Below are 25,587 nucleotides of genomic sequence, written 5' to 3'. Positions count from 1 at the left end.
CAGTCTTCAAGGAAATAAGAAAACAGGTTTTTTCAACTAAAAGTAAGGAGCAAAATTAGAACTGTTTTGATATCAGGAGCTCGATAAGGTATGTTCAAAATATTTGCCTAGGTTGTAGCTAAATATAAGTAAACCTATTTTATCAGATATTATTAGTTTATAGTCTAGGCATATAATAAATACTACTGTTGTGTTCTTTTTATCAAACAAAGGCTTATCACAAAAAATATCTTGCTAAACTGATAAACTTTTTATCTAGAAGTCATTCGTTCAAAACACTTAAACCACTAGTTTATTGCAGGGATTAAAAAAAGTATCAAAAGAAACAGCACGTTTTGAATTCTATTGAAGGTATTATTTTGAATATGCAAAAATTAATGCTTTTCGCATGGGGTTAAACATGAGTTTGTAATAAGTTATTAAGGAAATCTACTTTTAAAATCTTTAAGTTATTATTTATATTTTGTACATACTTATAACCGTTAAAAAGGTTTAAATTTCCAACGTTACACATATAGTCAGTTTGTGAATAAGTATGCTGGTAGTTCAAATAAAAGATAGCTTAGCTTATGAAATTTTTGATAAGATAATAGTGAAAAAGTTACATCTATATTACAGCATAATCTGATCTGATGGTCGCACTTCTTAATCAAAGTTCAAAATTAACTCTGATTCTAACCATATTTTTTTTTAAGTTTGTTGTCAGTATATTTAAACCGTAAAACCTTTTGTTTATAACTGATAGTAGGTCTAACTATAGGTCTTAAGAACCTCGTAAGATTTAAGAACTTCGAAATGGATGCTATGGAATCAAATGAAAATGGAGGCTGGGGTTCCTGATGGTTAAGTTAGATGGCTTGGTGAAATTAGTTGCTAGGGACCCCGGTGGAATTGCCCGCTAGGACCCAGGTTAAATTGGTTGCTAGGGGACTCCTCGTTGGAATCACTCGTTATGGCCCCAATGGAACAAACTGCTAGGGTCCCCCCGAGATTTAGACTGGTAGGGTCTTATTTTAATTGCTCACCAGAGCCCACGTTGGAGTTTGTTGCTAGCAGCCGAATGGAATTGCTCTCTAGGGTCCAGTGTCTTGAAAATTTCCCACTAGCGGGCCCTGAAGGTTTTTTTCTGGCTCTCATAGGTAAATTTTTATTACAAAAACTTTTCTTTTATGTAACACAAAAACCTTTTGTGGCATAACAATCATAAAAATCCAGATTTGGTGGGCCCTGAAGGTTTTTTCTTGGCCCTTAGAGGTATTGATGAAAAAACACTCTCTATTGCGTAACAATCTAACCCTATAATGTAACATCCAAAATAAAACTGATTTGGGGAGCACTGAAGGTTTTCCCCATACCATTAGGTTTTTTAAACACTCAAAGTAATTATAACGCAACAATTAAGGAAGACAGGATTAGGCGGGGTCTTGAAGGTATTTTGAAAGAATCAAAGAAAAACTGTTAAGAAATTAAGACATGTGTTGATTAGAAGGCTCTCTTATTTACATAATAATCACTTGTATTTTTTCAGAAACCGAATAATGTTCGCGTCTCGAAAAAGTCTGTAAAAGTGTTTCGAGACTGGGATTGGAAGGGAGTACTGTGTAGTTGGACCTTAAAAGCCTAAATAGCTTACAGATTAAAAAAAAATTTAAAGTATTTACAGGTAGCACACTCACCATGTTCTTTATATTAAAAAAAATTACAATTCCTATAATTAAATAAACTGAAAATCTAAGCCATCTGAAAAATATTTGAAGGTTGGATTTGTGTTTGTTTAACTCTTGTGAATTTCAGGTCTTATCGCTGTTTTTTTTTTTTTAATCTATATTGGATTCAAGATTGCTCAAACAATTTGATGGATAACACAGCATGTAAAGCTCATTTGATATTTTTATTGCACTGTCGCATAGGTTTGTTGTTGTTTAGTTAATAATATTTAGTCATCTTTTGTCAGGTAAGTCTTATAGCCTAATCCATCTATTTCCCTTATTCCCTCAATGTACCCTGAAAGCTTCAGTTTAGTAGGTCATGTCAAATGAGCGCGCCAGCAATATTTTCGGAGCGTCTGAGGGCATTAAGTTGAAACTTTCAGGCTATGTTCGAAAGGGCCTGAAAGTTATACAACTGCAATATGTTATATATGTATATATATACTAGCTGTTGGGGTGGCGCTTCGCACCACCCCAACACCTAGTTAGTTGGGCGCTTCGCGCTCCCTAAGCCCCCCCCCCCCGCGTGCGTGAGTTAATACGAGCCATTGTAGCTGTGTCCCTGTGTCCCACCTGTGAATAAGGATATATATATATATATATATATATATTATATATATATATATATATATATATATATATATATATATATATATATATATATATATATATATATATATATAATATATATATATATATATATATATATATATATATATATATATATATATATATATATATATATATATATATATATATATATATATATATATATATATATATATATATATATATATATATATATATATATATATATATATATATATATATATATATATATATATATATATATATATATATATATATCTATCTATATATATTATATATATATATATATATATATATATATATATATATATATATATCTATCTATATATATAAAAATAAGTTGTCTGTCTGTGGATGTGTGGATGGATGTGTCAGGTGACGTCACCTGAAAAAACTGGATCAGGTGACGTCAAAACTGAAAAAACTAAAAAAAGGCAAAAACTACAAAAAAACTAAAAACTAATAAAAAAAATAAAAAAGCTAAAAAACTAAAAAAACTATAAAGGTAAAAACCAATAAAAAACTAAAAAAAAACTGAAAAAACTAAAAAAAGGCAAAAACTACAAAAAAAAACTAAAAACTAATAAAAAAAGTAAAAAAGCTAAAAAACTAAAAAAACTAAAAAAACTAAAAAAAGGTAAAAAACTAAAAAAAATAAAAAATAAAAAAAAAACTAAAAAAAAGGAAAAAACTGAAAAATAAGCTAAAATAAAGGTAAAAACCAATAAAAAACTAAAAAGAAAAAAAGGAAAAAACTAATAAATGACGACACTCAAAGAGAAAGCGACCAGGACAAAAGGAATGTTCGATTAGCAATCAACAAAGCACCGGGACACAGGGAGTATAAATGACGACCAGGACATAAGTAAAAAAAAAAAACTATCTATATATATAAAAATAAGTTGTCAAACTAAAAAAAGGCAAAAACTACAAAAAAAACTAAAAACTAATAAAAAAGCTAAAAAACTAAAAAAACTAAAAAAAGGCAAAAACTACAAAAAAAACTAAAAACTAATAAAAAAAATAAAAAAGCTAAAAAACTAAAAAAACTAAAAAAACTAAAAAAAGGTAAAAAACTAAAAAAACTAAAAACTAAAAAAAACTAAAAAAAAGGAAAAAACTGAAAAATAAGCTAAAATAAAGGTAAAAACCAATAAAAAACTAAAAAAAAAAACTGAAAAAACTAAAAAAAGGCAAAAACTACAAAAAAACTAAAAACTAATAAAAAAAGTAAAAAAGCTAAAAAACTAAAAAAACTAAAAAAACTAAAAAAAGGTAAAAAACTAAAAAAATAAAAAATAAAAAAAAACTAAAAAAAAGGAAAAAACTGAAAAATAAGCTAACATAATGGTAAAAACCAATAAAAACTAAAAAGAAAAAAAGGAAAAAACTAAAAAAAATTTTCATCTAAAAAACTAAAAAAAACTAAAAAAGGTAAAAACTAAAAGAACTAAAAAAGAAAAAAATAAATGACGACACTCAAAGAGAAAGCGACCAGGACAAAAGGAATGTTCGATTAGCAATCAACAAAGCACCGGGACATAGGGAGTATAAATGACGACCAGGACATAAGTAAAAAAAAAATTAACAAAACCAAAAAGAAGGTAAAAACTACAAAAAAACTAAAAAGAAAAAAAAAACTAAAAACTAATAAAAAAACTAAAAAATCTAAAAATCTAAATAAACTAAAAAAGGAAAAAAAAGGAAAAAAATAAAGGAGAAAAGCAAAACTAAAAAACGAATGTATATACAGACCGGTACACCGGGATACAAATGACGACCGGGACACAGGGAATATAAATGACGACCGGGACACAGGGACACAACTACAACGGGGACACCGGGGGAAACAGGGGGATATAAATGACGACCGGGACAAAAAAACTAAAAAGAAAAAAAAACTAAAAACTAATAAAAAAAACTAAAAAATCTAAAAATCTAAATAAGCTAAAAAAGAAAAAAAAAGGAAAAAAATAAAGGAGAAAAACAAAACTAAAAAACGAATGTATATACAGACCGGGACACCGGGATACAAATGACGACCGGGACACAGGGAATATAAATGACGACCGGGACACAGGGACACAACTACAACGGGGACACCGGAGGAAACAGGGGGATGTAAATGACGACCGGGACACCGGGACAGGGAATGGTCGATTAGCAATCACCATCAACAAAGCTCAAGGGCAATCATTAGAATCATGAGGTATAGATCTGAATACAGATTGTTTTCCCATGGACCATTATATGTTGCATGTTCAAGAGTCGGTAAACCTGACAATCTATTTATATGCAAAGACAATGGGACAGCAAAGAATGTTGTATATTCGCAAGTTTTACGTAGTTAAAACCATATATATATATATCTATCTATATTCACAGGTGGGACATAGGGACACAACTACAATGGCGCGTAACTATTATGGCGCGTAACGACTTACGCGCGCGGGGGGGCTTGGGGGGGGCGCGAAGCGCCCCCACCAACTAGGTGTTGGGGTGGCGCGAAGCGCCACCCCAACAGCTAGTATATATATATATATATATATATATATATTTTATATATATATATATATATATATATATATATATATGTTTTTAACTACGTAAAACATGCGAATATACAACATTCTTCGCTGTCCCATTGTCTATGCTTATAAATAGATTGTCAGGTTTACTGACTCATGAACATGCAACATATAATTGTCCATGAGAAAAACAATCCGTATTCAGATCTATACCTCATTATTCTAATGATGTGTCCTTGTGTCCCGGTCGTCATTTATATTCCCTGTGTCCCGGTCGTCATTTGTGTCCCCGTCTCCCAGTTTGTAATTTCTCTTTGAGTGTCCCGGTCGTTATTTATATTCCCTGTGTCCTGGTGTCCCGGTCGTCATTTGTGTCCCGGTGTCCTGGTCTGTAATTTCTATTCGAACAATCACTGTGTCCCGGTCTTTATTTATATATCCCACCTTTGCCCCCGGCGTCCCCGTTGTAGTTGTGTCCCTGTGCCCCGGTCGTCATTTATATTCCCTGTGTCCCGGTCATGATTTGTGTCCGGGTGTCCCAGTCTGTAATTTCTCTTTGAGGTTCCCGGTCGTCATTTATAATCCCTGTGTCCCGGTCGTCATTTGTGTCCCGGTATGTAATTTCATCAGTTGATAAACATGACGTCAGTCGACAAACAACTTCATGACGCATACAGCTCAATCCTTAAAATGACTTCAGTCGACTAACATGACGTCAGTCGACACACAAACATGACGTCACTCGACACACACACACAGGCAACTTATTTATATATATATATATATATATATATATATATATATATATATATATATATATATATATATATATAAAGTCTGTCTGTGGATCAGGTGACTTCATGCTGACGTCATGAAATTAGTTGTCAGGTGACGTCATGTTTCTGTGTCGCCTGACGTCATGAAATTAGTTGCCGTCATTTTTGCTTTGAAGGTGACGTCATTCAAGTTATATAAGACATATGTTCACGTAGAAATCTATTAGTGTTTAAGTTTACAATGACTGATGAAGATGCTCAAAGAGTCTATGCCAAAAAACTTGCTGCTGATAGAGAAAGTCAGAAAAGAAAGCCTGCCGAGGAACTACCAGAGCAACGCGAAAGCAGACTTGCTGCTAAAAGAGAAAGTGAACAAAGAAGGCGTGCCGAGGAATCAAAAGACCAGCAGGGAAACAGGCTTGAGGCTGATACAGAAAGAAAGAAAAGAAAGCATGCCGAGGAACTACCAGAGCAACGCGGAAGCAGACTTGCTGCTAAAAGAGAAAGTGAAAAAATAAGGCGAGCCGAGGAATTACAAGAACAGAGAGAAATAAGGCTTGCTGCTGATAGAGAAAGTAAGAAAAGAAAGCGTGCCGAGGAATCAGAGCAACCTGAAAGTTATCGCCTGGCATTCAGGTACAACCCAGTCGATTATTTTAGCTTGAGTAGATGTGTTCAAATCGGGACAATGTCTAAAATTTGTCCCTATTGCAAGGCCTTGAAATTCAATGGTGAAACAATGGGAATGTGTTGCGCCTCAGGAAAAGTTAAACTTCCTCTATTGGCTGCACCCCCAGAGCCATTGAAGACTTTCCTTACTGGAACTACGTCAGAATCTAAGCGTTTTTTTGTCAAAAATCAGACAATACAACTCATGTTTCCAAATTACGTCGTTTGGAGCCCAAATCGAAAATCCAGATCAATTTATGTATACTTTCAAAGTAAAAGGGCAAATTTATCATAAAGGAAGGTCCCTTCTACCATTCTCAGGCGAGAATCATAAATTTTTACAATTGTACTTCATCAGTGATAGAAATTCTGAATTGAATGCACGTTGCGAAATTTTTCCCAACGTTGAAAGGACAATCGTTTCCCAATTGCAACATCTTTTCCACGAAAATAATAATTTAGTGCGTCTGTTCAAAACAGCCATCGATTTGATGCCTACTGATACTCATAAAATTGTTATTTCCGCTGACAAAACGCCTCCTGGCCAACATGTGCGTAGATACAATGCTCCGACTATCGACGAAGTGGCAATCGTTATGGTCGGTGATCAGTTTTTACCTCGAGATATTATTCTTCATAAGCAAAACGCTCAGTTGTTAAAAGTTGCTGAAACTCGTCGATGCTACGATGCCCTACAATATCCTATTATTTTTTGGGATGGAGCCGACTGCTATCACTTTAATATTAAATTGATGAATCCAGCCACTAACAAAGAAATGAATAAGAAATGCAGTGCAATGCATTATTATTCCTATAGACTAATGATTCGGCAGGATGAAGAAAATTATATTTTAGAATTCCGTGAATTGTTTCACCAATTTGTCGTGGATATGTATGCTAAAATTGAATCAGAACGTATGCTATATATCCGCCTGAATCAGACCAAGCTCCACTCTGAACATTACATTCATTTGCGAGATGCAGTTATAAATGACGGTAATACCACAAACGTTGGAAGATTAACAATTTTACCTTTGTCACATGCTGGCAGTCCCCGTCATATGCATGAATATGCTCAAGATGCTTTTGCGTATGTTCGTCTATATGGTCGTCCAGATTTATTTATTACATTTACATGTAATCAATCTTGAGACGAGATACAGCAGCTTTTACTTCAAGGACAATCGGCGGTTCATAGGCATGACATTACGGCACATGTCTTCCGGCAAAAGTTGAAATCACTGATAAACTACCTTGTAAAACATGAAGTGTTTGGGTCAGTGCGATGCTAGATGTACTCAGTGGAATGGCAAAAACGAGATTTGCCACACGCACATATACTAATCTGGCTACATAAAAAAATTACTTCAAACGAAATTGATGATGTGATTTCCGCTGAAATACCTGATAAAAATGTCGATAAGGGGTTACATGATATTATTGTAAAAAATATGATGCATGGACCTTGCGGTGCACTGAACGAAAATTCACCATGAATGGCCAAAGGAAGGTGCACAAAGCAATATCCTCGACTTTTAGTACCCAAAAATATTACTGGCAATGATGGTTACCCACAATATAGAAGAAGATCTACTGAAGATGGCGGTAAAACAGCAATAATAAAGAAGCGTAACGGTACCACCATCGAAGTAGATAACCAGTGGGTTTGTTCCATATTCCCCATTATTATCAAAAACATTTAATGCACACATAAACGTTGAATACTGTAACTCCGTAAAGGCAATCGAATACATATGTAAATACGTCAACAAAGGCAGTGACATGGCAGTTTTTGGCTTGCAGTCCGAAATCAAAGATTTCGATGAAATCGTAGAATATCAGGCTGGAAGATACATAAGCAGTAATGAAGCTGTTTGGCGAATTCTTTCATTTCCGATACATGAACGTAGTCCAGCTGTTGTTCACTTAGCGGTACATTTACAGAATGGTCAACGTGTTTATTTCAAGGAAACCAACGTGCAACAAAGAGTCCTGAATCCACCGGATACAACATTAACAGCTTTTTTTTCGCTTTGCAAAAATGATTCTTTTGGAAAAAAACTGCTGTATACTGAAGTGCCTTCGCCATACACGTGGAATACTAAAAATAAAGTATTTGATCGTCGAAAACAGGGTAAGTCAGTCAACGGCCGACCTACTATCTTCAAAGATACCACGATAGGAAGACTCTACACCGTTCACCCCAATCAACATGAATGCTTCTTTCTACGCCTGCTTTTGGTGAATGTACCCGGTCCGACATCCTTTGAGTATTTGAGGACTGTAAATGGTACTATACATGACATTTACCGTAGTGCATGCCAAGCTCTGAATTTATTGGAGAATGACCAACACTGGGATAACTGCATCAATGACGCGTGCGAAACGTCAACCCCAAGTCAAATTCGTGCATTGTTTGTCATCATTTTAACCAAAGATTTCGATGAAATTGTACAATATCAGGCTGGAAGATAAATAAGCAGTAATGAAGCTGTTTGGCGAATTCTTTCATTTCCGATGCATGAACGTAGTCCAGCTGTTGTTCACTTAGCGGTACATTTACAGAATGGTCAACGTGTTTATTTCAAGGAAACCAAAAATGTCGATAAGGGGTTACATGATATTGTTGTAAAAAATATGATACATGGACCTTGCGGTGCACTGAACGAAAATTCACCATGCATGGCCAAAGGAAGGCGCGCAAAGCAATATCCTCGACTTTTAGTACCCAACACAATTACTGGCAATGATGGTTACCCACAATATAGAAAAAGATCTACTGAAGATGGTAGTAAAATAGCAATAATAAAGAAGTGTAACGGTACCACCATCGAAGTAGATAACCAGAGGGTTGTTCCATACTCCCCTTTATTATCAAAAACATTTAATGCACACATAAAAGTTGAATGCTGTAACTTCGTAAAAGCAATCAAATACATATGTAAATAAGTCAACAAAGGCCGTGACATGGTAGTTTTTGGCTTGCAGTCCGAAATCAGTGATATCGACGAAATCGTACAATATCAGGCTGGAAGATACATAAGCAGTAATGAACCTATTTGGCGAATTCTTTCATTTCCGATACATTAACGTAGTCCAGCTGTTGTTCATTTAGAATGGACAACAGAATGGTCACAATGTTCACAGAATGGTCAACGTGTTTATTTTTCGGAGTCCAACGTGCGACAAAGAGCCCTGTATCCACCGGATGCAAAGTTAACTGCTTTCTTTTTGCTATACAAAAATGATTCTTTTGCAAAAAACTACTGTATACTGAAGTGCCTTCGTATTACACGTGGAATACTAAAAATAAAGTATTTGAACGTCGAAAACAGGGTAAGTCAGTCGACGCCCAGCCTACCATCTTCAAAGATACCACGATAGGAAGACTCTACACCGTTCACCCCAATCAACATGAATGCTTCTTATTACGCCTGCTTTTTGGGAATGTACCCGGTCTGACGTCCTTTGAGTATTTGAGAACTGTAGACGGTACTATACATGTCACTTACCGTAGTGCATGCCAAGCTCTGAATTTTTTGGAGAATGACCAACACTGGGATAACTGCATCAATGACGCGTGCGAAACGTCAACTCCAAGTCAAATTCGTACTTACTTGTACTCGTACTTTTGGCAGGAATCAGGCGTTTCCACCTCGCCCGGCATCGATGATCTTAGAGACCTTCTTGGACCATGTTGATCAATCTTGTGCCAGCTGCTCTGCAAAGGCGAGCCACTGTGTTGACCATCTGTGACCAAATTTTCTGAACCCCCCTATTGGTTCAAGGTCTGACTTGGCCTGGTTCCACCAGATCTTCCTCTGTCCTCCTTGGCGTTTTCCAGTAGCTAATAGGTTCAACTAGAAGTATTTGGCGAGGCAGGTACTCTGGCGGTTTCCGCAATACATGGCCCAACCATTTCAATCGGCGTTCTTTAATAGCGAGCACAACATCTCTCTGAATATTGCACATTCGACGTATATTCACGTTAGAGATACGGTCACGTAGCTATACTCTGAGAATTTTTCGTAGACAAGTATGCTCAAACACCTTAAGTGTATTCTCTTGTTGTAGTTTTGCCGACCATTTTTCGCACCCGTAAAGGAGAACGGTGTGAACTAGTGCCAGGTAAATTCGAACATTCGTTTGGACACTGATTTCACGGCAATTCCATAAGGGTTTCCGAAGGGAGGCAAAGACTTTCTGCGTTTTCCGTATTCTCTGTTGGATATCAGCGTCAGAAGATCCGTCAGTACAAAGCTGGGAGCCTAGGTATGTGAAACGGTTGACTTTTTCCAGCTGAACTTGGTTGACCGTTAGTGGGAATGGTCCTGTGTCGTGGTTAATAGCCATGAATTTCGTTTTCTCTGTGCTGACTTTTAAGCCGATCAGATCTACCCAGGACACAACGCTGTCAAGCATGTTTTTGGCTTCTACAGGATCTGACAGGAGGCCAACATCATCCGCATAATCGAGGTCAGTCAGCGAGAGATTATGTCCAACCTGCGCTCCTGGCTAAGACGATAGAGCATTTTCAAGCCCCCAATCGATGCAATAATTGAACAGAGTCGGAGAGAGGACACATCCTTGTTTTACTCCGAACTCAACCAGAAATTCTTCGGTTTCTTTGCCATAGATTCTAACTCAGCTCACTGAAGCGTCATAGTATGCCTTCATCAGTTCAACAAACTTCAGCGGCATTCCGTCATTCTCCAGGATCTTCCAAAGTTTCTGGCGAGTGACAGAGTCGAAGGCAGCAATGAAGTACAGGAACATCAAGATCAGGGGTAGGTTGTATCTTTCAAACTGCTGGATAATGAGGTGAAAGGTGAAGATATTATCAGTACACCCTCTACCTGGTCGAAAGCCGGCTTGATTTCCTTGAGTTCTTTCCTCCCTTGCCCCTTTAAAGTGGTTCAAGAGTATGATCCCGAATATTTTGACGGCAATGTCTATGAGGCTTATTCCGCGGTAATTTTTGCATTCGGTTTTTGTCTCCTTTCTTATAGAAAGGGAGGATGACTGATGTCTTCCAGTCTTTTGGAAAAGTGTTGGTCCTCCACACTTCTTCGAGAATACCATGGAGCTGTTCAGCAGTGACCTCAGGGCATTGTTTGTATAGTTCCGGGGGAGGCCGTCTTCACCTGGGGCTTTGTGGTTTTTTAGGGTTTTGATCGCTTTTAGTATTTCGGCTCTGGTCGGTGTATCCAGCTGGATATCATAAGACTCTTTAGAGACGGAAGGTGGGAAGGCATCATGAGTAGATAAAGGGGATGGGTTCAGGAGGAGCTGAAAGTGATCCTTCCATCTTGCTGAACGTTCATTCTGACAACTAATGATTTTTCCTGATCTGTTTTTGATTATTTCTGAGACTGCAGCTTTCTTACCAACGGATTCCTTCAGGATCTGGTAAAGCTTGCGGGTGTCATGTAAGCGTGTTGCTTTCTCTAATGACTCGGCAGCATCTTCCCACATTTTGCGGAGGTCCAGCCAAGCAAAGCGTTTTACCTGTCTGCGTAACTCCCTTGTTTCTTCTTTAAGGCCTCCCATCTTTTGTCTTCGCTCACCGACTACTGACAGGGTTCTAGCAGTTATCCAGTGTTGTTGTTTGATTTTTTCTCGGCCTAGGATCTCATTGGCAGTCTCTGTCATCACGATTTTAAAGGTCTCCCATCTCTTATCGGGGGTTAGGTTTTCATCAGAGCTGAGGGCGTCAAAACGGTTAGTTAGTTCCAACTTGAGGGCCTGCCGCACTTCTTTGTCTTGAAGTTTAACAGCCGACATTGGACTTGTTTTTCTTCGAATTGCAAGACGTAGCAAAATTTTTGCTGCGACGAGCCTGTGGTCAGATCCAGACTGTGAGCCTGTGTCCGCACCATTGTAAGAGCGAGAGTTCTGCACGGAGCTTCTCCAGCGCTGGCGTACGAGAATGAAGTCAATTTGGGCCTTAGTGACACCGTCATTAAAATGCCAAGTTAAGAGGTGGCTAGGTTTGTGTTGAAATATGGTATTGGTGATAACAAGGTGGTTTATCAAGGCATAGTTTACCAACCTCTGCCCATTCTCGCATCTGTGACCCTGTCCAAATTTTCCCAGGATTTGTCTTGTGGTCTGGTCAAATGGACTAACTCTTGCGTTGAAGTCTCTAGCAACAATTAAGTAATCACGTGCGGCTATAGAAGAAGACAACTGCTGCAGTTCACCGTAGAAATCATCCTTGGTCGTTTCAGTAGCGTCACGGGTGGGGGCATAGGTAGAAATTATGAACACATTTGCAGGGTTTCCGTTTAGTCTGTTTCTAGCAAGTCTACAGGAGACTGGTTCCCATTCTAGGAGAGCGTTTCTGGTTCTTTGGTTCATGATGAAACCAACTCCGTGGAGTCCTGAATTATCTTTTATTCCGGAATAGAAAAAGTGGAACTGATGTAGTGTTTCTGGAGCCGTTATAACTATAGAGCCAGAACCGGAGATTCTGGTCTCGGATATGCAGAGTATGTCTATGTTGTACTTCTCCATCTCATGGACAAGAAAAGCTTGTGTGGCTTCTTGTATAGCCTATCTTACATTCCAGCATCCAACATTTATTCTGGATTTCGCCTGTTTAATGACTGTGGTAGGTTTTCCTAGATTTATGGCTTTGAAAAGATTTTTCGACTTCGCCGCCATATTCAAAGTCGTGTCACCTGCCGGAAACGCCGTAGTATGGTTGGCTAGTTTACTTTTCGACACCCGCGCCAATACGGGGGCCGCCTCGTTTGCCGGGGATGCCGTAGTTGTTACAACTTTTCTTCTAGGTCTCAGATCAATGTATGTTTCTTGGAAATAGAGTTGACCGCAAGGTCCCCAGTCCTGCGGGTCACCCGGATCGCATTGGCCACCAAATCGCTCGGCGTGGAGCTCAGTGGTGTTTAATCTCTTCAACCGCTTTGAGGTGTGCTGCCGTATTTCCTCTGCTGCCCAGGGACGGAAGATTGAGCCTCATTGCCTGTAACTACCATCAATTTCGTGCAGTCAAATTCGTGCATTGTTTGGGATGTTGTTTTGGGAACAATACAGGAAAGCAAGCAAGTTGTTTGGGAACAACTTGCTTTCCTTCAGCTCCTACAGAGTTATGGGAAAAATATAAATCGAAAATGTCCGAAGATATACTCCATCGGAAACGGTTAGAGACATCAGATATGACTTTTGATTTTACATCAGAAGTTTATAGCTACACTTTAGTTATTATAGAAGATCTGTGCGTATGTATGGCAAACAAACCTCTTCAGGATTTGGGAATTCCTTCACCTAATCGTACCGCTGCTGTTTCAACATGTGTAGAATTGGATCGTGAACAAAGTTACAGTACGAGTGATCTATGGTCGTATGTACAGAATAACATTTCCAAGTTAACGTCGGAACAAAAAGACATTTATGATACGATAATGCATTGTGTAGATAACAACGTTGGAGAAATATTTCTTTTTGGATGCGCCAGGAGGTACTGGTGAAACGTTTGTGATAAAACTGATTCTGGCATCAATTTGATCAAAAAATGATATAGCGTTGGCAATTGCGTCACCCGGAATAGCCGCAACGTTGCTGCCTGGTGGAAGAACTGCTCATTCCGCTTTGAAATTGCCTCTGAATTTGCATTCTACAGAAACTCCCAAGTGCAATATTTCCAAATTATCTGGGATGGGTAAAGTATTGCAGCAATGCAAACTTATTATTTGGGACGAGTGCACAATGGCACACAAAAATCGCTTCGAGGCTCTGGATCAATGTTTGAAAGATTTGCGAGGGAATTCGAAACCCTTTGGCAGCACATTAATATTGCTTGCGGGAGATTTCAGGCAAACATTACCTATAATACCTAGATCAACCCCTGCAGACGAAGTGAATGCTTGCCTGAAAAATTCAAATTTCTGGGTACACGTAAAAACATTAAAATTAACTACAAATATGTGTGTCCGATTGCAAAACGATGACTCTGGTCAAAAATTTTCAGATCAATGGCTGGCAATGGGAAACGGAAAGCTCCCAGTAGATTCAGTTTCAGGACGTATACAACTACCTGCTGATTTCTGTAATTTAGTGACGTCCAAAAATGAATTGATTGAAGAAGTATTTCCGAATATTCTAAACAATTATAAAAATAATAAATGGCTAAGTGAAAGAGCAATTCTTGCACCCAAAAATATAGACGTCCACGAAATCAACAATATTGTTTTGACCCAGATTCGAGACCACGCAGTTCTTTACAAGTCAGTCGACACAGTTTTGGAACCAAATGAGGCGGCTAATTATCCATCTGAATTTTTAAATTCTGTGGATCTTTCAGGGTTTCCACCACGCGTGCTACAACTGAAAATAGGCGTACCAATAATATTGTTGCGTAACATAAACCCACCAAAGCTTTGAAATGGCACGCAACTTGCCGTAAAAAAAAAACAATGGAAAATGTAATAGAGGCCACAATCTTGACAGGGCCTTTTGAGGGTGAGGCTGTTCTTATTCCTCGCATTCCCATGATTCCAGTGGATCTGCCTTTTCAATTTAAAAATTGCAATTCCCAATTCGAATAACATTTGCAATCACCATCAACAAAGCTCAAGGTCAATCATTAGAAACATGTGGTATAGATCTTAATACTGATTGTTTTTCCCATGGACAATTGTACGTTGCACGTTCGAGGGTCGGTCAACCCGACAATCTATTTATATGCAGCGACAATTGGACAGCGAAGAATGTTGTATATTCGCAAGTTTTAGGCAGTTAATTTGTATTGTATCTATCTATCTATCTATCTATATAAAAACGAGTTATGTGTATGCATGTTTGTTTGTTTGTAAATAGAGCGTTTGCATATGACGTCATTATAAGTACATAAGGCTTTGTATAGGCAAAGACAATGGGAAAGCCAAGAATGTTGTATATTCGCAAGTTTTACGTAGTTCAAAACACATATATAAATCTATCTATATTCATAGGTGGTACACAGGGACACAACTACAATGGTGCTTAACGACTTCCGCGCACGGGGGCTTGGGAGGGGGGCGCGAAGCGCCCCCACCAACTTGGTGGGGGATTATTATTACATAGCAATAATAATGTAGTAACTATTAATTTTTCAGTAGCCTTTTTGACTAATAGGCTGTTATATCTTCTTCTTATTGGAGCATATACTCAAACAAAAAAAAAATCCTCCGTTCGTTAAAAATTTTGATTGGATGTAAATCCAATTAAAATTTTAAAGAGATCCATTTCGTTCAGCGCTGTTAAAAGGTCTAGTAATTATATCTTTGGGTATTCCTATCCCTCCCTCTTACAACACTCGGGAGAGGGGCTGTAAGTTAGGTAGTTCGTCCATTTTCTAAGCATGCAGATGTTGCACAATAGAGGTGGTTAATTAAAGATTGATGTGGGCACAATATATAATTTACTTACTAATTTATTTTGTTTAACAACGCATTTTGTAAAGACAGAGTTGTCACAAAAGATACAAAAGCACCATATTCGATTGAAAATGTAAAGTTCTACTTCTGTTCTTGAGATTCAAACGTCATTAGAGTAGAGCCAGTCTCCTCCGTACGCCCGTTATTTCCCTAGACACATCCAGCCCAAATTAAGAGGTAACTGTATTTTCAACATAAAAATATTTCTATCACGGCAACAACTATCACGTCTTTTGGAATGACTGGCCACCTACTGGCCTCAGGAAAAGGGTTGTGGATTATTCTAGTTGCCCATAATTCAGAAATAATGCCTTTATAGAAGGTGGGGTCGTTTAAACTTCAAAGAAGGATTATTTGATTATTAGTCACAATTCCTGGTGCCCTTTTTTCAGAAAAAAACGATTGGGCCGCAACTATGTCCCTCATTTCCTCTTTTTTCTATATGCATCGGATAAAAATTCGGGACAGCCATATTGTTTAATCAGTTCAATAGTCAAACAACAATGCTTTAGCATTGAAACAACTATCCAAAACCTCGGTGGGTTGTGCCAAAGGGTCATGCACGGTTTAATTGGAATGGATATATTTTAGAGGAGGCTCTTTTAACTGGAAATTTAAACATCCAGTTCCTTTTTAAGAGCCAAAAATGATGGGAACAAAACTAATGACACTTTAAATATAATATTTTCCCAAATCATGCTCCATGATCCGAGGACAAGTGTTGTAATTTGTACCCAGGGAGGATGTAAGGTCCTTATGGAAGATATAGCTTCATTTTTAAGAGTCCAAGTTATGACGGGAGGGTAGTTCACCCCTAACACTGTGCTTTCTTTTCCCAAAATATGTCTGGTCATCAAATTTTGAGGCATCTATGTTTTTCAAAATAGACTAAAAATCATATACAAACTGTGAGGTTGAAACACCCCCACCCAAACAAAAAACAACTTATTAATAATATTTTATTACGACTATCCTAGGAGTCAATCTTTGGCTCTCCCTCCAAGCCCCCCAAAAAAACTCACTAATGACATTTTATTCCTAAAATTATTGGAGCTGACTACTAAGCCTCCCTCCACGGCCTGAAACCGTGTTGTTTCTCCATAAGGAAACAACAACTCATTAGTGATTTAAATTATATGAGCAGACCCCTAGCCCTCCCTAAGTAAGCAGACGTCCCTCCCCTCAAAACACTGAATAACGATATTTTATTCCAAAAAGCGTCGAAGCTTACCCATGGTCCTTCCTCCATACTCCAAACCATCCCTGTCCGAAAATAAAATCGTGAGCAAAATTTTTTTGAATTGTATAATTATTGATTTTCAATTTGATTTTAACTCAAAACATTTTCGCATTAAAATCAAATAAGTAGACTGTGATGGAAAATTTAAGAGCCATGGCTGATTGAAGAAATAGCCACTTATTACTGATATTTTTTTCAAAACAATCCAGGGACCTCAACCCTGGCCACGCCTCCACGGCTCGACTTCTTTTCCCAAAAATTTGTAAATACATTTTATTAATAAAGGATCAAATAGAATTAAAATTAAAATAAAATTCGAATTAAAATCCAATTGGTAGACTATGAAAAAAAAAATAAGAGGCACGACTAGCAGAAGAAAATGTTATTACAGATTTATTAAGAATATTTTATTCCAAAAATCAAGGGAGCTAACCCCTAACTTTCCCTTAATGGAATTTCCTCCAAAAACGTAAACAGTTTTTAGTTTTTTTTGTAGTTTTTACCTTGATTAGTTTTTTTTTGTTTTCTTTTTCTCCTTTATGTTTCAGTTTTTTCCTTTTATATTTTTTTTTCTTTTTTAGTTTTTTTAGTTATTTATCTCTTTATTATTTTTTTTTTAGTTTTTTAGCCTTTTTTATTTTTTCGTTTTTATTTTTTATTTTTTATTTTTTTTTTATTTATTTTTTTTTCGTTTTTTCTTGTAGTTTTTACTTTAGTAAAAAGTTTTTTATAGTTTTTTTCTTTTTTAGTTTTTAGTTTTTAGTTTTTTTCTACCTTTTTTTTATTTTTTTTTTAGTTTTATAGCTTTTTTAGTTGCTTTTGTTTTTAGTTATTTTTTGCAGTTTTTACCTTTTTTAGTTTTTTTTCTTCTTTTGTATTAATGCTAAAGCCAAGGTTTGAACCTGGAACCTCTCCAACCTAGAACCTGGATAATTCAGACGTCATTATGCGGACAAACATGACGTCAGTCGACCGACAAACAAACAACTTATTTATATATATATTTTTATATATATATATATATATATATATATATATATATATATATATATATATATATACTAGCTACCCAACACCTAGTTTGTGGGGCGCTTTGCACCCCCACCCCCCCCCAAGCCCCCCGTCCCCCGCGCGCGTAAGTCGTTACGCGCCATATTAGTTATGCGCCATTGTAGTTGTGTCCCTGTGTCCCACCTGTGAATATAGATAGATTTATATATGTGTTTCAAACTACGCAAAAATTGCGAATAAACAACATTCTTGGCTTTCCCATTGTCTGTGCATATGCAAAGCCGTATGTACTAATAATGACATCATATACAAACGCTCTTTTTACAAACAAACAAACATGCATCCACATAACTCGTTTTTATATAGATAGATACAATACAAATTAACTGCGTAAAACTTGCGAATAAACAACGTTCTTCGCTGTCCAATTGTCGCTGCATATAAATACATTGTCAGGTTTACCGACCCTCGAACATGCAACGTACAATTGTCCATGGGAAAAACAATCAGGATTAAGATCTATACCACATTTTTCTAATGATTGACCTTGAGCTTTGTTAATGGTGATTGCAAATACTAATCGAATTGGGAATTGCAATCTTTTAAATTGAAAAAGCAGATCCATTGGAATCATGGGAATGCGAGGAATAAAAAGAGCCTCGCCCTCATAAGCCCTGTCAAGATTGTGGCCTCTATTAGGTTTTCCATTGTTTTTTTTTTACGGCAAGTCGCGTGCCATTGCAAAGCTTTGGTGGGTTGATATTTCTTAAAAGTATTATTGGTACGCCTATTTTTAGTTGTAGCACGTGTGGTGGAAACCCTGAAGGATCTATGGAATTTAAAAATTCAGATGGATAATTAACCGCTTCATTTGGTTCCAAAACTGTGTCGACTGACTTGTAAAGGACTGCCTGGTCTCGAATCTTGTTCAAAACAATATTGTTGATTTCGTGGACGTCTATATTTTTGGGTACGAGAATCGCTCTTTCACTTAGCCATTTATTATTTTTATAATTTTTTAGAATATTCGGAAATACTTTTTCAATCAATTTATTTTTGGACGTCACTAAATTACAGAAATCAGCAGGTAGTTGTATACGTCCTGAAATTGAGTCTACTGTTTGACCAGAGTCATCGTTTTGCAATCGGACACGCATATTTGTAGTTAATTTTAATATTTTTACGTGTGCCTATAAATTAGAATTTTTTAGGCAAGCATTCATTTCGTCTGCAGGAGTTAAACTACGTAAAAATTGCGAATATACAACATTCTTGGCTTTCCCATTGTCTCTGCATATACAAAGCCGTATGTACTAATAATGACATAATATGCAAACGCTCTTTTTACAAACAAACAAACATGCATACATACAACTCGTTTTTATATAGATAGATAGATAGATAGATAGATAAAATACAAATTAACTGCGTAAAACTTGCGAATATACAACATTCTTCGCTGTCCAATTGTTGCTGCATATAAATAAATTGTCAGGTTTACTTACCCTCGAACATGCAACGTACAATTGTCAATGGGAAAAACAATCAGTATTAAGATCTATACCACATTTTTCTAATGATTGGCCTTGAGCTTTGTTAATGGTGATTGCAAATGCTAATCGAATTGGGAATTGGAATCTTTTAAATTGAAAAGGCAGATCCGTTGGAATCTTGGGAATGCGAGGAATAAGAACAGCCTCACCCTCAAAAGGCCCTGTCAAGATTGTGGCCTCTATTAGGTTTTCCATTGTTTTTTTTTACGGCAGGTCGAGTGCCAGAGCAAAGCTTTGGTGGGTTTATATTTCTTAAAAGTATTATTGGTAGGCCTATTTTTAGTTGTAGCACGTGTGGTGGAAACCCTGAGAATAATATCTCGAGGTAAAAACTGATCACCGACCATAACGATGGCCACTTCGTCGATAGTTGGAGCATTGTATCTACGCACATGTTGGCCAGGAGGCGTTTTGTCAGCGGAAATAACAATTTTATGCGTATAAGTAGGCATCAAATCGATGGCTGTTTTGAACAGACGCACTAAATTATTATTTTCGTGGAAAAGATGTTGTAATTGGGAAACGATTGTCCTTTCAATGTTGGGAGAAATTTCGCAACATGCATTCAATTCAGAATTTCTATCACTGATGAAGTACAATTGTAAAAATTTATGATTCTCGCCTGAGAATGGTAGAAGAGACCCTGCTCTATGATAAATTTGCCCTTTTACTTTGAAAGTAGACATAAATTGATCTGGATTTTCAATTTGGGCTCCAAACGACGTCATTTGGAAACATGAGTTGTATTTTCTGATTCATTTATATTCCTTATGTCCCGGTGTCCCGGTCGTCATTTATCCCTGTTTTATATCCCACTTATTTTTCAGTTTTTTCCTTTTTTTAGTTTTTTTTTACTTTTTTAGTTCTTTTAGTTTTTACGTTTTTTAGTTTTTTTTTAGTTTTTTAGATGAATTTTTTTTTTAGTTTTTTACCTTTTTTTCTTTTTAGTTTTTTATTGGTTTTTTCTTTTTTTTAGCTTTTTATCTTTTTTATTTTTTTTATTTTTATTTTTAATTTTATTAGTATTCTTTTTCTCTTCTATTTTTCATTTTTCCTTTTTTTAGTTTTTTTTTAGTTTTTAGTTTTTTAAGTTTTTTCCTTTTTTTAGTTTCTTTAGTTTTTTTAGTTTTTCGGCTTTTTTATTTTTTTATTAGTTTTTAGTTTTTTTTGTAGTTTTTGCCTTTTTTTAGCTTTTTCACTTTTTTTTTAGTTTTTAGTTTTTTACCTTTTTTAGCCTAACCAGGATTTGAACCTGGGACCTTCATTTTCCGTTCTGACACCCTCTCTCACCGAGTGACTACTCCAGCATGTTCATTTTGGTGTTTTAAATGGTATATTATTAACCAAATTAATGTGTTTTACAATATACTAAGCATCGTCATAACAAAAATGACGGCAACTAATTTCATGACGTCAGCCAAAACATGACGTCACCTGATCCACAGATCCACAGACAGACAGACAACTTATTTATATATATATATATATATATATATATATATATATATATATATATATATATATATATATATATATATATATATATATATATATATATATATATATATATATATATATAAGGTGGGGCAGAATGGAATTTTTTGTGGGCCCTAGCATCCAATTTCACCGTAGGCCCTAACCTACGAAGGAATTACTTCTCCTTCTTTACCATCACAATAGAAAACTCCGGTAATTCAGACATCTTGAGTCAGTCCTCATATTTTTTTTTTCAAAATTACTATCCTCATTTTGATTTTCACACGGAATATTCAACATAATTAGGTTACTATTATTAGTTCAATATTCAAGGGACATTAAGCGGTTTGATAAATTAGAGCTAGAATCTCTTAAGAAAACAAGCCTCTTCCGGGACAACTCAGAGATATTTCTTGAAATCATCAACTTCGCTTTTCACACTAGTAACCTTAACATAAACACCTTTAACATTTGGGTTTAAATTTGTATGTCCTGATTCCCCTTTTGAAATACAACGTTCCAAAGTTTACTACCATCAATTGACTCCAAAACCTTCTTATTATCTCTAACAATTTCTAACATCTTAGTGAAATTATCAGCCAAAGGTTTTAAAGATAACCTGTCATTAGCTTACGAAAACACTGACTTTAACCTACTTGATACATCTGAAATATCAAACACGGAGCAGCTTGATGGGCCATCGCCAGTTGATGTACTTTGTTTCTTTTCTGCTTCTTACTTTTCCTCATATTTATATAAAAATGTACTAAACCATCTTACTGAAATAGAGTAACAGCCTATTATCCATTTCATTGCCTAAGTTCAATGCATTAGTCTTCAATCAAGGGCATAGCTAATATAGCTGCTTAGCAACAAATATAAATCCAGGAGCTCAGAAACAGTTGGCCAAGAAAGCCAAGTTTAGTTTAATTCGTTTACTAACAAAAAACAAATCACACACTGTAAACTAACTACACCCTAAGAGAACACTTCCCGTAACAGGTGACAGTATTCATGCAATTATCAAGAAAAGAAGTATAAGGTAAGAAAGGAAGAGAAGAAGAAGGGAAAAGAAAAGAAAACCAGCGTAAATTAATAAAACAAAACATATAGAACTATCGGTAGAAAAAAATTAGCATGTAGTGCGATATTTTCCAATAAGAAGCTTTTAATTTTGCTTTTGAACTTTGATAGGCTATTAGTATATCTAAACGTATTTGGCAAATAATTCCATATATTCGGTCCGGAAAATTTGATTAAAAAACCAAATGATGTAAGACGTCAGGTTTCTGTAACTAGTTGTGATGCATATTGAGTAAGATGTTGGTGAATTTCACCATTAATTCGAAAAGATGACATAAAAGACTCATATACAGTATTTGTGCTTACTTTATATAAAGTTTTACCTTATCAGGGATAATCAAGTTTCATTGCATCAGAAATTATAGGCCAATACAGCCAAGTTTGATCGCATCAAAAATATATCCATAGTCATAACTTTTAGTTCAGGGACATAAACATGTTGTTGATCCTTTTCTATTTTCCCTTCTTCATCCTGTTCTCTTTTCCTGCTTCACCTTTCCCTGCAAATCGTGAAAGATTGGGAAGTTACTAATATTAAAAATTGTAATTACTTTCATGACACTTTTTACATAGGTACCTGGATTAAGCTGTTACTCGTTCAAAGTCAAATTCATGGAGTATTAAAAGTAAAACTAATTCAATTCAAAGCAAAATACCCAACAAGTTGTTATCCTCTGACGCTAAATAATGTTTATGAGGGGACGATTTAAGACCCTTCCTTACAGAAAAATCTCTTGTAAATACTCCGAATTGATGACCAAATTTATTATGAACTATTTCCAATCCAGATATCATAATCCATATATGGTAGATTTATGCTAGAACAAGAAATCAGTATTCCTCACTGCTAACTTTCAGTACTCAGATAGGTGTTCACGGAATGAATGCTATTTCACAACTATTTCTGAGCAGAGTACGGGAGCTGCTGCTTTGAGTAGACTAAATAAGTAATCCTTTGCGGTATACTTTGTTGCCTTGACTGCTCATTTTTTTCCTCTGTTGAATAGGTCTAGCTAACTGAAGATGTTATTTAGAGTTGGCTGTTTTATTGAACCAGTAGTATTAATAAAAACACCTTTCTGGACCAAACTGGCTGATAAACAATACAGCAGGCCATGCTCTTCCCCTACACAAATCTATACGAGATTTAATTTTTTTATACCCTAACAGAAAATTCAGAATGTTCTTTAATCCACTCTTATAACCAATTCCCACTTCATTTGAGGGAAACAAGTTTTTTGTATGGTATCAGATGGAATGATAAAAAGTATAAATTTAAAAATTCTGTTCTCCCTTATCAGTGAAGTGGGATCCAAGTATCGGGTGCTTTCTTTGGTAATACTCAGATAGATTGGGTTTAAACGACATTTTTTTTATAGTTGTTAGTTCGTATATTTTTTGTGTGTCCACTAGACTGACTGTATTTCAAACAATAAGCTGTAAAAAAAAATGTGGTTCTATTCTGCTTTTTTGGACTATAATAAGATAAAGGTTGAGAAGGCAAGGACAGATTTTTCAGATGAAAACTGGTTAAAAATAATCATTCCCAAATGCAGCTGGTAGAGGCAGAGTCGTTCAAGGGGGACTGGGTCAGCTGCTCTGGGTGCCATATCTGGGAGGGGAGGGCTTGACTGGGAATTTACCGACTCTAGAAGCTTGCTTAGCTCTGTTAGGCTTGGGTGGCATAGGGATGCAGTGAATTTTCAGTACTAGTAGCATTAATAGTAGTAGTTTGCGTTTGTAATATGGAAAATAAAATGGGTACCTAAACTAATTCTTAAACAATGTTTTACAGATTTTTTTATTTACTTTACTAAGTGAAAGATGACCACACTACTCCCTGTCTTTAACTCAGATCCTTCATTCCCCCCTCCCTGCCCTAAATAGAGCTAGACATAGTTAATGACAATGTACAAAAGTGTAATGATTTAGTTGGTTTGCAGTATTTCTTCGGCTTATTTCTAATCGACGGATAGATAATCAAGCTAATCTAGAACAGGAAAAAATAGCAAAGTTTTGTAGATACCTTAGGATTATTTACCCAGGGTTCTTTTTGGTAAAGGTAGGTACTGCTACTGCTGCTCCTTTTACAGCTACTACCTCTGCTACTGATATTGCGCCTAATACTTCTGCTGCTGCCACTGAAGCTAAAGACATTAAGTTGGACCTTTCAGGAAATGATAAACTAAATCAAAATATGCCATATCTAAATTTATATAGGATGTCAAAGGATGCATCAGCGATAGCTCAGGAAAGACCTAGGTGAAGTTTTTAAAGCATACTGGTTGCATTGAAGTATATAAAAAACACTATGTTATTACTATTTCTTTTACCTTTGTGACTGCAATTGTGACTACTTGCGACTGTGGATACTTGCGACTGGTTGTATCTCTTTCACTACTTGAAACCATAATTACTCGGGACTGTGGCTGCTCCTACTTGTAATTCAATAACTCAATAACTTGCGACTTCAACTGTAATTCAATAACTTGCGACTTCAACTGCTTATGACTGTAACTTTTCACAATTGTGGCTGCAGCTATTTGGGATTACACTTTTGACCGCAACTATTTGTGACTGTTACTGCAGATGCTTGCGACTGTGACTGCTTCCGATTGTTATATCATATAGCTACAACCATTTGCGACTGAGACTGCTTGTGACAACGACTAATTTTAGATATTACTGCAGGTATTTGCGACATTGGCTGTCACCACATGCTATCGTGACTACTTATGACTGTATGGCTCTGACTAATACTACTTTTGAGTATGAATACTTATGACTGCCACAAATCACAGCCTTAGCTTTGACTTCTTGCAACTGAAACTAATTGCGACTATACCTGTGACCAATGACGACTGTGACTTCTTACGACTACAAGTAGCCTACTTACAATTGTTGGTACTACTACTGCTTTAAATGTTATTGTGACTGCTAATCATACCACTACAACAACTGTTACTGCTGTTACTATAACTAAGGAACTAAATCAAGAGTGTTTGACTGCTCACAGGTTGTCAAAATGGTATAGGTGCAATATTTCAGGAACAGCTTAGAGGTATTACGTTTGATGTTTAAGGTATCTTTTTGGGGGCGGTGAACTCAATCAACGGACACAAGGTTGTCAAAAGGGACTAAATGTGTTATCCAAGGTGTTGCTAGAAGTTAAAATTTACAGGGCATGATGAGTGGGATGTTTAACAGAATCAGAAAACACAAATGTTGATCCAAGTGGTCAGTCAATATGACGTATCTGCAAAATCTTAAGAACAGCAAGGCATAGTAAGTTAAATTTTTAAGCAATGTTGTACTCATGACATTGTAAAATGGTTGTGTTCAGGCTGTAGCATGATGATGGTAAGAAGTCACTCGGCCCAATAGAAGTAAAATTAATATTTTGAAGTTCAATGTATTTATTTGAAAAATATTCTGCATACCCATCATTCGAAACATCAAAAGTACAACTATTGCTACAATTCGTCACAAAATTTTG

The 25,587-nt window shown here is 36.1% G+C and overlaps 1 protein-coding gene across 3 annotated transcripts in view; it reads left to right on the top strand.

Annotated features, from left to right (window-relative positions):
* The first annotated feature begins 268 nt into the window (after positions 1-268).
* LOC136043035 (uncharacterized) overlaps positions 269-25,587 on the top strand; it is a 70,594-nt gene continuing 45,275 nt past the window's right edge. For all 3 annotated transcript variants that reach the window (XM_065727936.1, XM_065727937.1, XM_065727935.1), the window contains exon 1: positions 269-351. The gene's annotated coding sequence lies outside the window, so the exon portion shown is untranslated. The remainder of the gene's footprint in view (positions 352-25,587) is intronic.

This window comes from Artemia franciscana, unplaced genomic scaffold (assembly GCF_032884065.1).
Source record: "Artemia franciscana unplaced genomic scaffold, ASM3288406v1 Scaffold_284, whole genome shotgun sequence".
In the NCBI taxonomy this organism is placed as follows: Eukaryota; Metazoa; Arthropoda; class Branchiopoda; order Anostraca; family Artemiidae; genus Artemia; species Artemia franciscana.
This window is presented reverse-complemented; position numbering and strand designations above follow the sequence as displayed.